The following is a 12,736-nucleotide window of genomic DNA, read 5'->3' as shown; positions in this document are numbered from 1 at the left end:
ATACTTTTGCACGTCCACATATGTTTATCATCTTTTCGGGAAGGCTCCACTGTCATTGCACCTCTGCACCGCTTTAAAAGAATCTTCTCCAAACAACATTCAAACAAGCATGGAGAAAGACGGCGTCACAGTAGCATGAAACTAATTTAAAAATACAAATGCAGATTCGAACTTTGTAGGCGGGCACGGCAGAAGAGAAACGGAGGAAGTGAATGGTGAACACTCTTCTGTGCAGCAGAATCTTGGATGTCTTTACTGAGAACTGAGGCCTACTGATCTCGGTGGTACTTACTCTCCGATAAGGTGGTCCAGGACCACAGCTTTAGCCAGTTGTTCTTGAGAGACTGCTTCCTGTTAAGAACAATGAGCTGGGACCAAGAAGTTCACTGTCAACTTCACATGGCAAAGTTTTGCAATCAGTTGACAATAGGGGTGCCATTCCCTCGGTGCTCTGAGTCGCAGCAGAAGAAAAAAATCAAAACCCCACTGTGATATGTGGCACCATGTCATTTCTGTTAAAAAACAAAAGGAAGGGACATAGGGTAGCTCTAGGAATCACCAGAAAAATCTATGGCTTTACCATAGAGTTTCCAGCAATTCTAGAGCTACCTATGTCACTTCCTCTTTTGTTTTGGTTTACTGGAAGTGACGTGGCACCATAGCTGGTGTCATGCTCCCCCATATCCCCTCCCCAACCCTCCTACTGGTTGCTGGGCAGTACCTGGCAATCCTAGTTGACAAGGCAACCCACCACTCTGCCCCTCCACAGAGATTTGCTAGAGAGGGCCTGATCTCACATGCAGACACACACCAGAGGTGAGGAAGTCTGGCTCTGATTCTGAGGGATGGATTGGATACATCTTTCCCTGCTGCTTCCTGAATTCAGGGCAACCTACTTGATGCAAACAAAGTTTTCTATTGTGATACCATTCTCACACAACCAGGCTTCCAAGTGCCAATTAAGATGGAAGTAAAGAGATTAATTTTCTTCCTAAAGAGACTGTGCCTGAATGATGTGGGGGGCGGGAGCTATGAATATGTTCTGTACTGAAAAAAAACTGAGCTATGAGTAAGAGCAAAATATTTCCAAGCAAATTAGGCGAGCGCCACATGTGAAAGCCACAACTGAAGTGTGTGCAAGTTGTTAATTTAAGAGTAACTTCTTCACACGTTGACACTTAATTTAATTTTAGTCTGCTCCAGGAAGCGAAGTGTGACTTAGTGGTGCATGGAAATCAAAAGTGAGTCTCTCCTAATGGGGTTCAGGGTTGGGGATATGTTTCCTTTCCCCTGCCATTATCAGCTGATCATCCTCAAAGAATCCTGTCTGGTTCTCTGCAAATAAACTCTAAAGTAAACAAGTAAAAAGTTTAGTCCAGCATTCTGCTTGTTGTTACTGCCCAGCAACTGGTATTCAAAGGTACACTGCCTCTGAACTTGGAAGTTTTATTAGCCATATGGGTAAAGATTGACACATCCAGTGTGAAGGAGTCTACTCTTCCTTGAAAACTGAGCTAGGGCAGGTTCAATACAACTGGATCAACCAGTTTGAGGCTACTGGTTGATCTTTATAGCAAGTTTTGAAGTATTTGAAAAATGCTATCCGATTTCCTTATCATCCTCCTTACGACTGCTGAATGAAAGACGGGGGGGGGGGGGGAATTTGTAGAATACCATGCTGCCTTCCAATTCCCTAGAAAAGAAAATGTCACGTACCCCTTTGCCTTAAAATTAAAATTAACCCAGAGTTAGAAACCCTGTAAAATGATTGGGATTTTTAATGACCTTTGGACTTTTCTCTAAAACATAAGAGCCTCCTTTGAAAGAATGAGAACTTTTTCAATGAGAAAGTTTCTGGTTTCCATTATAATACTAAAACATCTGCAGGAGGCTTTCATTCGCTGAAGCACTTTATGTGTTTCAGTAAGTCCTACAAACAGCCCTGAAAGGGAGACCACTACACACATGCCCCCAGATTTCAGAAGAGAAAAGGCCGACAGAGAGTGGTGTCTCAATGCTCCCTCTAAGCTGTGGGGTCTTGTGAGCAAAAATCCTACATTGTGAGCTACTGGCGTTAAAGTTGTGAGCGAGCGATTCGGCCGGTGCATAAATTAGTTTGCTCTGGAGCCCTCCTTCCGGAGTCAAGGCAAAAATGTGTGAGCCGGAGGCTAAAAAACTGTGAGCTAGCTCACACTAACTGAGCTTAGAGGGAACACTGGTCTTGATGACACTCTGTTGAGTTCGTGGCTGAAGTGGGACCTTCAGTCTTTTTGTGACCTTTGACCTCAGCCCGAAGTGAGGGATCATACCCAGGGCTATTTTTGGGCAGGAACGCACAGGAACGGAGTTCCAGCTGGCTCCCAAGTTGGCCACGCCCAGCAGGAACTCATTAGCATAATAGGCCACACCCAACAGCAGGAACGCATTAGGATTGGCTACATTAGGGGTGTGTGGCCTAACATGCAAAGGATCCCTGCTACAAAAAAAGGCCCTGGGTTTTGACAACGAACAAGGTCAACAGAGTAAGAAGCAAAAGGTGGGTGTGGCTGGATGAGCACACTTCTGGTAACATGGGGGTGTGGCCTAATGTGCTAATGAGCTGTGCTGTCAGGGGTGTGGCCTAATAAGCTAATGAGTTTCTGCTGTTGGGTGTGGGCTATTATGCTAATGAGTTCCTGCTGGGCTTTTTCTACAAAAAGAGCCCTCATCATACCAGCCACTTGCATAAACCACAACTCTGACACTATGGTCCCGGGACCAGCTGGTGGGGCCTCCCCTCAACAAGCATGAGCGCTCCACCTACCTGACCCACCCATCCAAGCTTCTTCTTAGCCAGAGGGGTTCATAGGATGGGAAATCTCCCCGAAATCCAACATGGTTTCTGGCATGGTTTCTGGCATACACAGGGTTGCCCTCAGAGCCATCAAACAGATATCTTCTGGGACCCCTTCATACTACCCAGCTCGGGATGCCAGCCTTCTGGTGGGACCTGGGGATCCCCTGGAACTACAACCCATCTCCAGACTACAAAGATCAGTTTCCCTGGAGAAAAGGGCTGCTTTGGAGGGTGGACTCTGTTGTACCCCACTGAGGTCCCTGTCCTCCCTAGCCTCCATCCCCAGATCTCCAGGGGTTTGCTAATCTGTATGGCAACCTTCCCCCCCTCCCACATACACCCACCGGTGGCCAGGAGGACCTGGCAACCATATTCAGACCCAGACCCAAACAAAACAAATCATAGAAGTTCCATAATTTTGCAGGAAGATGAAGATTCCCAGAATTTTGTCCCACCTTGTCCCCCTCTTCTCAGCAGCTATGAGCCTACACAGTCCCCAGGAATGTATCTTTCGGTTCTGGTAACTTAAAAGAAAAAAGAAAAAGCTACGGAATGTTAAAAAACATCACCCTCGCCGACTCTCTGAATGAGAGTACAGTTTGTACAAGACAAAACTGCAATAAAGTTGTGTCTTCATGGATGGGTAGGAAGTATAAAATGAAACGCAAAGCCATATATTGCAGCCATGTCAGTGCGACGAAACCCCCTTAAATGCCTTCCATTGTCAGCTGTATAAATCCTCTGGAAGACATTACGCCCTTATGATAATATTTTCCCAACCCTTTGGTTCATCTATATAAGGGTGTTATTTTTGGAGTAATTGCATGAATTGGAGACCCATTCCAATGTTATCCTATATATATATAGGATATATATGTAGGCGAGGAAAAGCAAAACAGTTTAGGAATTCAGAATTCTGGGCCTGAAGGCTTTCGCTCAGATCTCAGGGTCTAAAAGTTGGCGTTCATGCTTCATTAAACAATTATGAATAAAGGGGTAATTTCCCCATATGCTGACCTCCCTTCTAGAAAATATGCACTCACTTCTCCGTCTTAGGTCACACCGAAAAAGCCAAGGAGGTTAGCACCTTTGTTTCTCATTAACACACCCACAAAGAGGATTAAGTAATGACATTCTTATTAAAAGGTTTGATGAATGAAACACAATAATTAAGTTCCTTTTGTTCCTCCCAATGGCACACAGAATTGTTAATCTATAACCGGCCGCATAGATTCATATACATTCATCATTTATTTTTAAAAGCAAAATCGCTCCTTTGTACCTAGAATCGAAATAAGGCCTCTCTGGATGTCGCTCCCTCTATTATACGGACTGTAACAACCATGAAGTTAACAGAGGTCAAACAAGTAGAAGAAAAATTTGGAATTTTGTTACGCCGGTGAAATATTCGTGGACAGAAATCCGGAATACATGTTATTTGGGATTTTTGTTGGGAACCTGAGAAGACCACAAATTATTCCTGAATGGTACTAGTTAGGCATTCTAGGGTCTGAGGCGTATTAAAGGGGGGGGGGATCTCAAAATGGTGACCACTTGTCAAGATTCAATTAGACTGGGCTGAGTTATATCTTGCCTCCACAGGCTCTGGCGAAAGAGGAAGTCAAGGTTCCTGTTCTGTGGAAGAACAGTAGGTTTTTACAGCCCGCTTTTCTTTACCTTAAGGAGTCTCAAAGTAATATACAGTTCCCTTTGTCTCCCAACAACCGTCACCTTGTGAGGTAGGCGGGGCTGAGAGAGTTCTGAGAGAACTGTGACTGGCCCAAGGTCACCCACCAGGCTTGATGTGGAGGAAGAGTGGGGAATCAAACCTGGTTCTCCAGATTAGTATCTCCCACTTTTAGCCACTGCAGTACGCTGCCTCTGGACCAGACATTCCCCTCTCCACGGTACTGCTTCTTGAGTTGAGTGTCCAAACCCACATTTCTATTGCACATTTCTATTCTATTCTATTCTATTCTATTCTATTCTATTCTATTCTATTCTTTTCTATTCTATTCTATTCTATTCTTTTCTATTCTATTCTATTCTATTCTTTTCTATTCTATTCTATTCTATTCTTTTCTATTCTATTCTATTCTATTCTTTTCTATTCTATTCTATTCTATTCTATTCTATTCTATTCTATTCTATTCTATTCTATTCTATTCTATTCTATTCTATTCTATTCTATTCTATTCTATTCTATTCTATTCTATTCTATTCTATTCTATTCTATTCTATTCTATTCGTCACACATTTTTGTCTTCGCTCAGGAAGGAGGGCTCCAGAGCAAGCTAATTTATGCAGTAGCCGAATCGCCCGCTTACAACTTTAATGCCAGTAGCTCACAAGGTAGAATTTTTGCTCACAAGACTTCACAGCTTAGAGGGAGCATTGCTTTTGGGTACCCACTGTTGCAGTTTCTCAGGTACTGAGGACCCACAAAATGGTGGGCTGGATCCTGTGGATCCATTCTGCTACTGGAAATACTTTCCTCTGGTGGAAGAAGTCTTCAGTCAGCCAACAAAAGCACCTCTGCTAGGGGAACTAAAGCACCTCTGCTGGGGGATGCAACTTTGCTATGTCCATCGTCTCCCAAAGCATTGGTGGCTGAGAATAAGGAACGAATGGGGTGGAGGGAGAAAGAGGAGAGCAGGAAAGAACACGGGGTCTCCCAATGCTCCCTCTAAGCAGTGCAGTCTTGTGAGCAAACACTCTACTTTGGCCCCGGTCACACGGGCAGGAAACTGCGGGGGGGAAGCGTGGCTATTTGCCCCGGGGACATTTTTGTCTTCGCTCAGGAAGGAGGGCTCCAGAGCAAGCTAATTTATGCAGTAGCCGAATCGCCCGCTTACAACTTTAATGCCAGTAGCTCACAAGGTAGAATTTTTGCTCACAAGACTTCACAGCTTAGAGGGAGCATTGCTTTTGGGTACCCACTGTTGCAGTTTCTCAGGTACTGAGGACCCACAAAATGGTGGGCTGGATCCTGTGGATCCATTCTCCTACTGGAAATACTTTCCTCTGGTGGAAGAAGTCTTCAGTCAGCCAACAAAAGCACCTCTGCTAGGGGAACACAAGCACCTCTGCTGGGGGATGCAACTTTGCTATGTCCATCGTCTCCCAAAGCATTGGTGGCTGAGAATAAGGAACGGATGGGGTGGAGAGAGAAAGAGGAGAGCAGGAAAGAACACGGGGTCTCCCAATGCTCCCTCTAAGCAGTGCAGTCTTGTGAGCAAAAACTCTACTTTGTGAGCTACTGGCATTAAAGTCGTGAGCGAGCGATCCGGCTACTGCATAAATTTGTTTGCTCTGGAGCCATCCTTCCGGAGCCAAGGCAAACATCTGTGAGCCAGAGGCTAAAAAAAACTGTGAGCTAGCTCACACTAACTCAGCTTAGAGGAAACACCAGTCTCCATCCTCTCTTCTTTGCTGGAAGCAGCATTAGATGGGGCGATCTGCAGTGGAGAAGTGGCAAGTGGGAAAGACAGCTTAACTTGCTCCTGGCCTGCTGGTTCCTTCTTTTATTAGGGTTGCCAGACTAAGAGGTGGGTGGCCCGGAGGGGGGGGCTGGAAGGATTGGGGAGGCATTTAAAGGGGGACTTCCCTTCAAGGGGGGGCACCCTGTGGCTGCGGAGAGCCCGGGCAAACCAAAGGAAGGCATGGAGTGTGGCCTAATATGCTAATGAGCTATGCTGTTGGGTGTGGCCTAATATGGGGGGAGATCCGGAGATCATTGAACTGACCGCTAAGTTTCTCCATGGTTTTATAAAACGGAAGAGTGACCCTGATCATATTAATGATTCTTAATTTATAAGTCTAAAAACTTAAGTTTAAAAGTTTAGAATGCCAATTTGTTTTATGATTCAGGCATCTTTTGTATGGTCAAATCTAGCTTGCGACAACTTGAGTTAGGCCTGACATAGCCACGACTATCTATTTTATAATTTCTTTTGGATTGTATTATTGGTTAATGCTTCTAACATTGTATGCCAATAAAAGGTATTTGAATTGAATTGTGTGGCCTATTATGCTAATGAGTTCCAGCTGGGCATTTTCTACAAAAAAAAAAAGCCCTGGTGGAGACTGTTCCCCACCACCACTGCTTTCTTCTGCCAGGAATTCAGGCACCAGCAAGCAACAAAAATGTGGTGCCAGGGCATTTCCTGCTATAGTGGGAACCCCTATCCCTTATCCCCCCCCCCACACACAGTTATTTTCCTGCTTGCCAAGGTTCCAGGTCTGTGCCTACAACGTGGTGGGACTGTGGCTCAGTGGAAAAGCCTTCGCTTTGCAAGCTGAAGCTCCCGGGTTCAATCCCCAGCATCTCCAATTAAAAGAACCGGGAGCTGTGAAAGACCTCCACCTGAGACACTGGAGACTCTGCCAGTCTAATTCAACCACGTTGACCTCAATGGACCAATGGTCTGATTCAGCTTCTTGTGTCAGTGTTTGTGGAGTGCATACAGGGGGGAGTGGCAGGTGGGGAAAGGGTTAACGCCAGTTTGGTGTAGTGGTTAGGAGCGCGGACTCTAATCTGGGAGAACCGGGTTTGATTCCCCACCCCTCCACTTGCACCTGGCTGGATGACCTTGGGCAAGACATAGTTCTGTCAGAGCTGTCCTTGAAAGGGCAGCTCTTGAAAGAGCTCTCTCAGCCCCACCTACCTCACAGGGTGTCTGTTGTGGGGAGGGGAAGGGAAAGGAGTTTGTAAGCCGCTCTGAGACTACAAGTGAAGGGCGGGGTATAAATCCAATCTCCTCCTCCTCCTCCTCTTCCTCTTCTTCCTTCCACCTGCTTCTCTGCCATAAACTACTCCTGCTGATGCTAAATTGTGCATAACTGAGGCTTAGGGCTGGCGTCATTATACCCTAAGGTGGGGCAGGTGCCAGGACTCAAAGCTTCTGGTAGGGCCCACTGCCATTGACCCCGTCCTGCACCTGCTCTGCCACCTGTCTGTACCCAACTGCCCATAGTCCTTGAGGTAGGGCATATGGGTGATGCACAATGGTGGCACTTCCGGTGGCATGGGCAGTAGCACCCCCAGCTGCATATACTGGCCAGCGCTGTTGGGAAAGAGGTGTGCATGTGGCACCGGCAACTGAGCATGGGCGGTGAGAGAGCTTGCAAGTGGGAGAAGGATGCACGGGTGGATGGGGTAATAGGAACTCTCAGTCTGGGGCAAGGGATGCTCTGTCTTCTTGGTGCTTGGGGGGGGCAACAGTGGGAGGGCTTCTGGTGTCCTGGCCCCACTGCTGGACCACCTGATGGCACCTGGTATTTTTGGCCACTGTGTGACCCAGAGTGTTGGACTGGATGGGTCTTTGGCCTGATCCAACACTGGCTTCTCTTAAGTTCTTATGTATAGGACAATGATGCTCTGTCTTCTTGGTGCTTGGGGGGAGGGGCAACAGTGGGAGGGCTTCTAGTGTCCTGGCCCCACTGCTGGACCTCCTGATGGCACCTGGTATTTTTGGCCACTGTGTGACCGAGTGTTGGACTGGATGGGCCATTGGCCTGATCCAACATTGGCTTCTCTTATGTTCTTATGGTGGTGGGCAGATGGGGGCTCCTGAGGCATTGTCTACCCAGGGCCCCCCTAAACCTGGAACAGGCCCTGGATGCAGTAGGTCAGAGACTAGAGTCACCAAAAGTGTCCAGTTGCTTTGCTGAACTCTTCAGCTCTTAAAGGAGCTCCTGCAGCCAACCCTCCCTCTAAGCTGTGGAGTCTTGTGAGCAGAAATTCTGCTTTGTGAGCTCCTGGCATTAAAGTTGTGAGTGAGCGATTTGGCTGCTGCATCAGTTCGTTTGCTCTGGAGCCGTCCTTCCCGAGCTAAGACAAAAATGTGTGAGCCAGAGGCTAAAAAACTGTGAGCTAGCTCATGCCAACTCAGCTTAGAGGGAACACTGCCTGCAGTTCCCCCCCCCCTTCAAGTTCTTGAGACAAAGAGCTTTATACATATCCCCCTTTCAGCCACCTATTGTGTTTCCCGAGGCCGCTGGGTTTTTAGAAACCTATGGGCAACTGGCTACAAAAGGCGCCTTTGCTGAACAGTGTTCGATCCGGTTGCAGCACTCCGCCAGACCCATATGGTTTGCATGGACAGTTCGGGATCCAGCATTCCCAGTGTGAGGAAAACTGGCAGCGGCCCTTGAACTGCCTCTGCCGAAGCAGCCAGCTGGAGAAACAACATTCCCAAGTCCAACAGCGTGTTTTAAAAGGGGAAGCCCTAGCAGGGAAGAAGGTAAACTTTTAATAAAAGTGCGACTTGCCAATGGCAGCTCAAAGCGGTATGGAAGGACGTCAGCCAGCGTTTACTCCTGACACTTTCAAGATACTCAGGGGTTTTCTCTCTTTCTGAAGCGTGTCCCCTCCAGTCAACAAACAAACACTGTTCTTTGAGGGGTTTTAAACATATTTTTTTGACAGGCATCGGTTCACGGTTTGGAACGCTTGGCACTGAGGCTTGAAAATTTGCAAACAATGGCAGCTCCCGTGTCTTTTCCGCCATGGTTTCCTTGTCATCGGACATCTTAAAGTGCTTTGCCGGGGATATAATTACACGTTCGCACCAAAGTCAGTTTATACAGGGCTCACTGGCAACTGGACTGGACGAGTCGTTCCACGTGCAGGCAGCAGGCGAGTAGAAGCCTGAGATCTCTGGAGAGCGCAAACAGAGAGAAATGGTCAGGAGTGTGTTTTCTTAGCAAAGTGTGAGAGAGTTATTTGGCACGAGGATGCAAAGCCAAGTGGAAGTGTGTTCTGGAATCCAATCTGCCAGCCGAGTCACCACTCTTATCTGATAGGCGAACCTTCAGTAGCTTTCGTAAATAAGGCCTGGTTTTCAAACCAGCTGATGGGGGGGGGGGGTGGAGAGAGAGAGGCCTTCTGTTATGAGTCAGTGACAGCCTGATTATGGGTAATAGCTTCAGAGATCACTTTTGCCACTTGGCGGATCTTCACATGCAGTGGGATTATGCTTTTGGCAAAGAAGAAGAAGAAGAAGAAGAAGAAGAAGAAGAAGAAGAAGAAGAAGAAGAAGAAGAAGAAGAGGAGGAGGAGGAGGAGGAGGAGGAGGAGGAGGAGATTGGATTTATACCCCACCCTTTACTCAGAGTCTCAGAGTGGCTTACAAACTCCTTTCCCTCCCCCTCCCCACAACAGACACCCTGTGAGGTAGGTGGGGCTTAGAGGGCTCTTTCGAGGACTGCTCTTGAGAGAACAGCTCTAACGTACCTATGGCTTGCCCAAGGACATACAGCAGCTGCAAATGGAGTGGAGTGGGGAATCAAACCCGGTTCTCCCAGATTACGTAGAGTCCACGCACTTAACCACTACACCAAACTTTTCTCCTCAGCCAAAACAAAAGCCAAAACGTCCATGTTAGCTTGCTTTTTTAATTATTATTCTGCCTGTTCTCCAGGGAGCTCAGGTATATGCTTCTTCCCTCCTGTTTAATTCTCACAACAGCCCTGTGAGGTTGGCTGATATAAGTGAGAGTAGCTCACCTGAGGCGATCCCCATCCATTGGGGATTTGTGTGCGAGGACTTTTTATGGCTGCTAATAGATTTACATTCTTATCTTACCCTTCCTCGAAGGAAAGTGGGGCTCCCCTCCACCATTTGGTCCTCACAACAACTGTGTGAGGTTAGCTAGGCTGAAAGATTCACTCAAAGTCACTCATCAAACTTCATAGTTGAGTGGGAATTTGAACCCACAACTCCGTAGTCCTAACTGAGTGCTCTACCCACTAATAACCTTTTCTTACTACCATCTGCCCAATCAGTAGGGATGTCCCCTCAGGTAAATCCAGTCTGAATTTATATGTTTGGGTATCCAGATTGGTATTCAGGATTCTTGAGTCTTATATATTTCTGGAAATATTGGGGAGTATGCATTTTAATGACCCCAGGTCTGGGTTTGGGTCCTTTAACGGGTTCCCTGGGAAACAGGAAGGCAGTTCCTGGACAGCTAAGCGAAATTACAGATCTGTCTCCTTTATTTGCCTCTGTGGCAGAACAGGCCTGCTCCAGCCTGCAAACCCTTTCCCTCCCTGCCCTCCAAGGTTTTCCCAGTACCTGGAGAGGCTTTACCAAGGCCGTAGCTTAAGCCTCCTTCCTTCCTTGAGTGGGCTGGCACAGAGCACAGGAAGGAGAGGGAGTGGGGGGAGGAGCAGCTGTTTTTAATTTCATTTCATTTCATTAGAGCCCCACCTGGCACCCTGGAGCTCCCCCTGAAAAAATCATGGCTACGGGGCTGGGCTTTACTCTCTCTCTTGGGTAACCCACTGCCACCACCTGACCTCTGTGAGGAATTGCCCACTGGAAGGGTCAGGATTCCCAGCTTCCCTTCTAGGTTTTGAGGCTTTGCCTCTGTGTCTCCTGTTGCCCAGCACCTGATCACCATGGGGACAGTTTACTGCCTTGTTTACTGCCAACTGTCTTCCTTCCTCCTGGTGATCCTTTTAAAATAGTGTGTCCAAGACAGTGGAGGTCTATGTGGTACAGAGAATCACTACCAGCATCAAAAGTTATAAAGTATTTCTTAAAAAGGAAAATGTTCACAAGAATACTTTTAGCACAGCGCCAGACTGAGCAAGGGATTCAAAAGAAATGAGTAAAACACAAATACTCTGTCCCTATCAGTTGTTGGAATATAGGACAGTCTCCTTAGTCTAGGAAGTCACAAATCTCTACAGAGTTCCATTACATTGAAGCTTTCTGTAGCTCTCCATGACAGTACATGGTTAAATGGCTGCCTCCTCCAGACCTCAGTTAAGAGTTCTGTCTGCTCTGATGGACATAGCACAAAAGAGAACTTTCTCTTTGCTTCCCTGAGTTTTATCACCTCTCTTTCCCCCACCCACTGACCAGGTTTGGCCAGGTCAGCAAAGCTTTTCCTGAAGTCTCTAGAATTTTCCTTCCTGAAATCTCTCTAGTATTTAATCCCTCCAAGTCTCTGTTCTCTGCTTGAAGGGGGAGGAGTTTGACTATCCCATTGTCTATTAGCATTTGTCTGAAGGTGGGCTGAGGTAAGTCTGGAAAGAAATTGAACGGACTTCTCCCCTTTTTGCCTGTTCTCTGCCTGGGGGGGGGGATTAAAACTCAGAGTGAAGGTTTTGCTCATTTAAAACCTCCAAAGAAAAAATGCACTTCTTCAAACCCTTCCTGCTTTGTGGGGGGAGGCTTTTTTCCAGGACCATGTTTTCTTCTGAGTGCACATCTGTGCAAGTAGAAGGGCTGAGAATACTGTGTTCAAAGACACCTTGGTCCACTTTGCTTGAAACTTTACATGTCTTTAATGAACATGCAGCACTAGTTCTCCTGTGATCCTGGCGTCATTTGGTTGAAATAGAGCCACTCCAAGCTGCCCTCTTCATAGGGAATAATAGAACCAGAATAATTCTGGAATCCCAGAAAAACCAGACCCAGGTCATCAAAACCATCAAATATTGGCATTTATGGCCTTCCTGAAGTCTGGATCTGAAAAATACCATGTTCATCTTCTGTGTATTCTAGGTGGAGGCAGCTCCTCCTGTTCCAAGGCCAGAGCCAGCATAGCAGGCAGAACCAAAATGGTAGCCATTGGAACCTAAGGGGGAGCTGCCGGAACGGAAGGCCTTGGAACCAACTGATGCTTTCATCTTTTTTGTGGGCCGTTCCAATGAGCATCATTTATTTATTTTATTTATTTATTATTTATTTATTAATCAGATTTATACCCCGCCCTCCCCCGTAGGGCTCAGGGCTGAGCTGCCGGAACGGAAGGCCTTGGAACCAACTGATGCTTTCATCTTTTTTGTGGGCCGTTCCAATGAGCATCATTTATTTATTTTATTTATTTATTATTTATTTATTAATCAGATTTATACCCCGCCCTCCCCCGTAGGGCTCAGGGC

The sequence above is a fragment of the Gekko japonicus genome, unplaced genomic scaffold (genome assembly GCF_001447785.1).
Source record: "Gekko japonicus isolate JY-2015 unplaced genomic scaffold, Gekko_japonicus_V1.1 scaffold937, whole genome shotgun sequence".
Classification (NCBI taxonomy): domain Eukaryota; kingdom Metazoa; phylum Chordata; class Lepidosauria; order Squamata; family Gekkonidae; genus Gekko; species Gekko japonicus.
The sequence above is the reverse complement of the archived record's forward strand: the minus strand, read 5'-3'. Positions refer to the sequence as shown.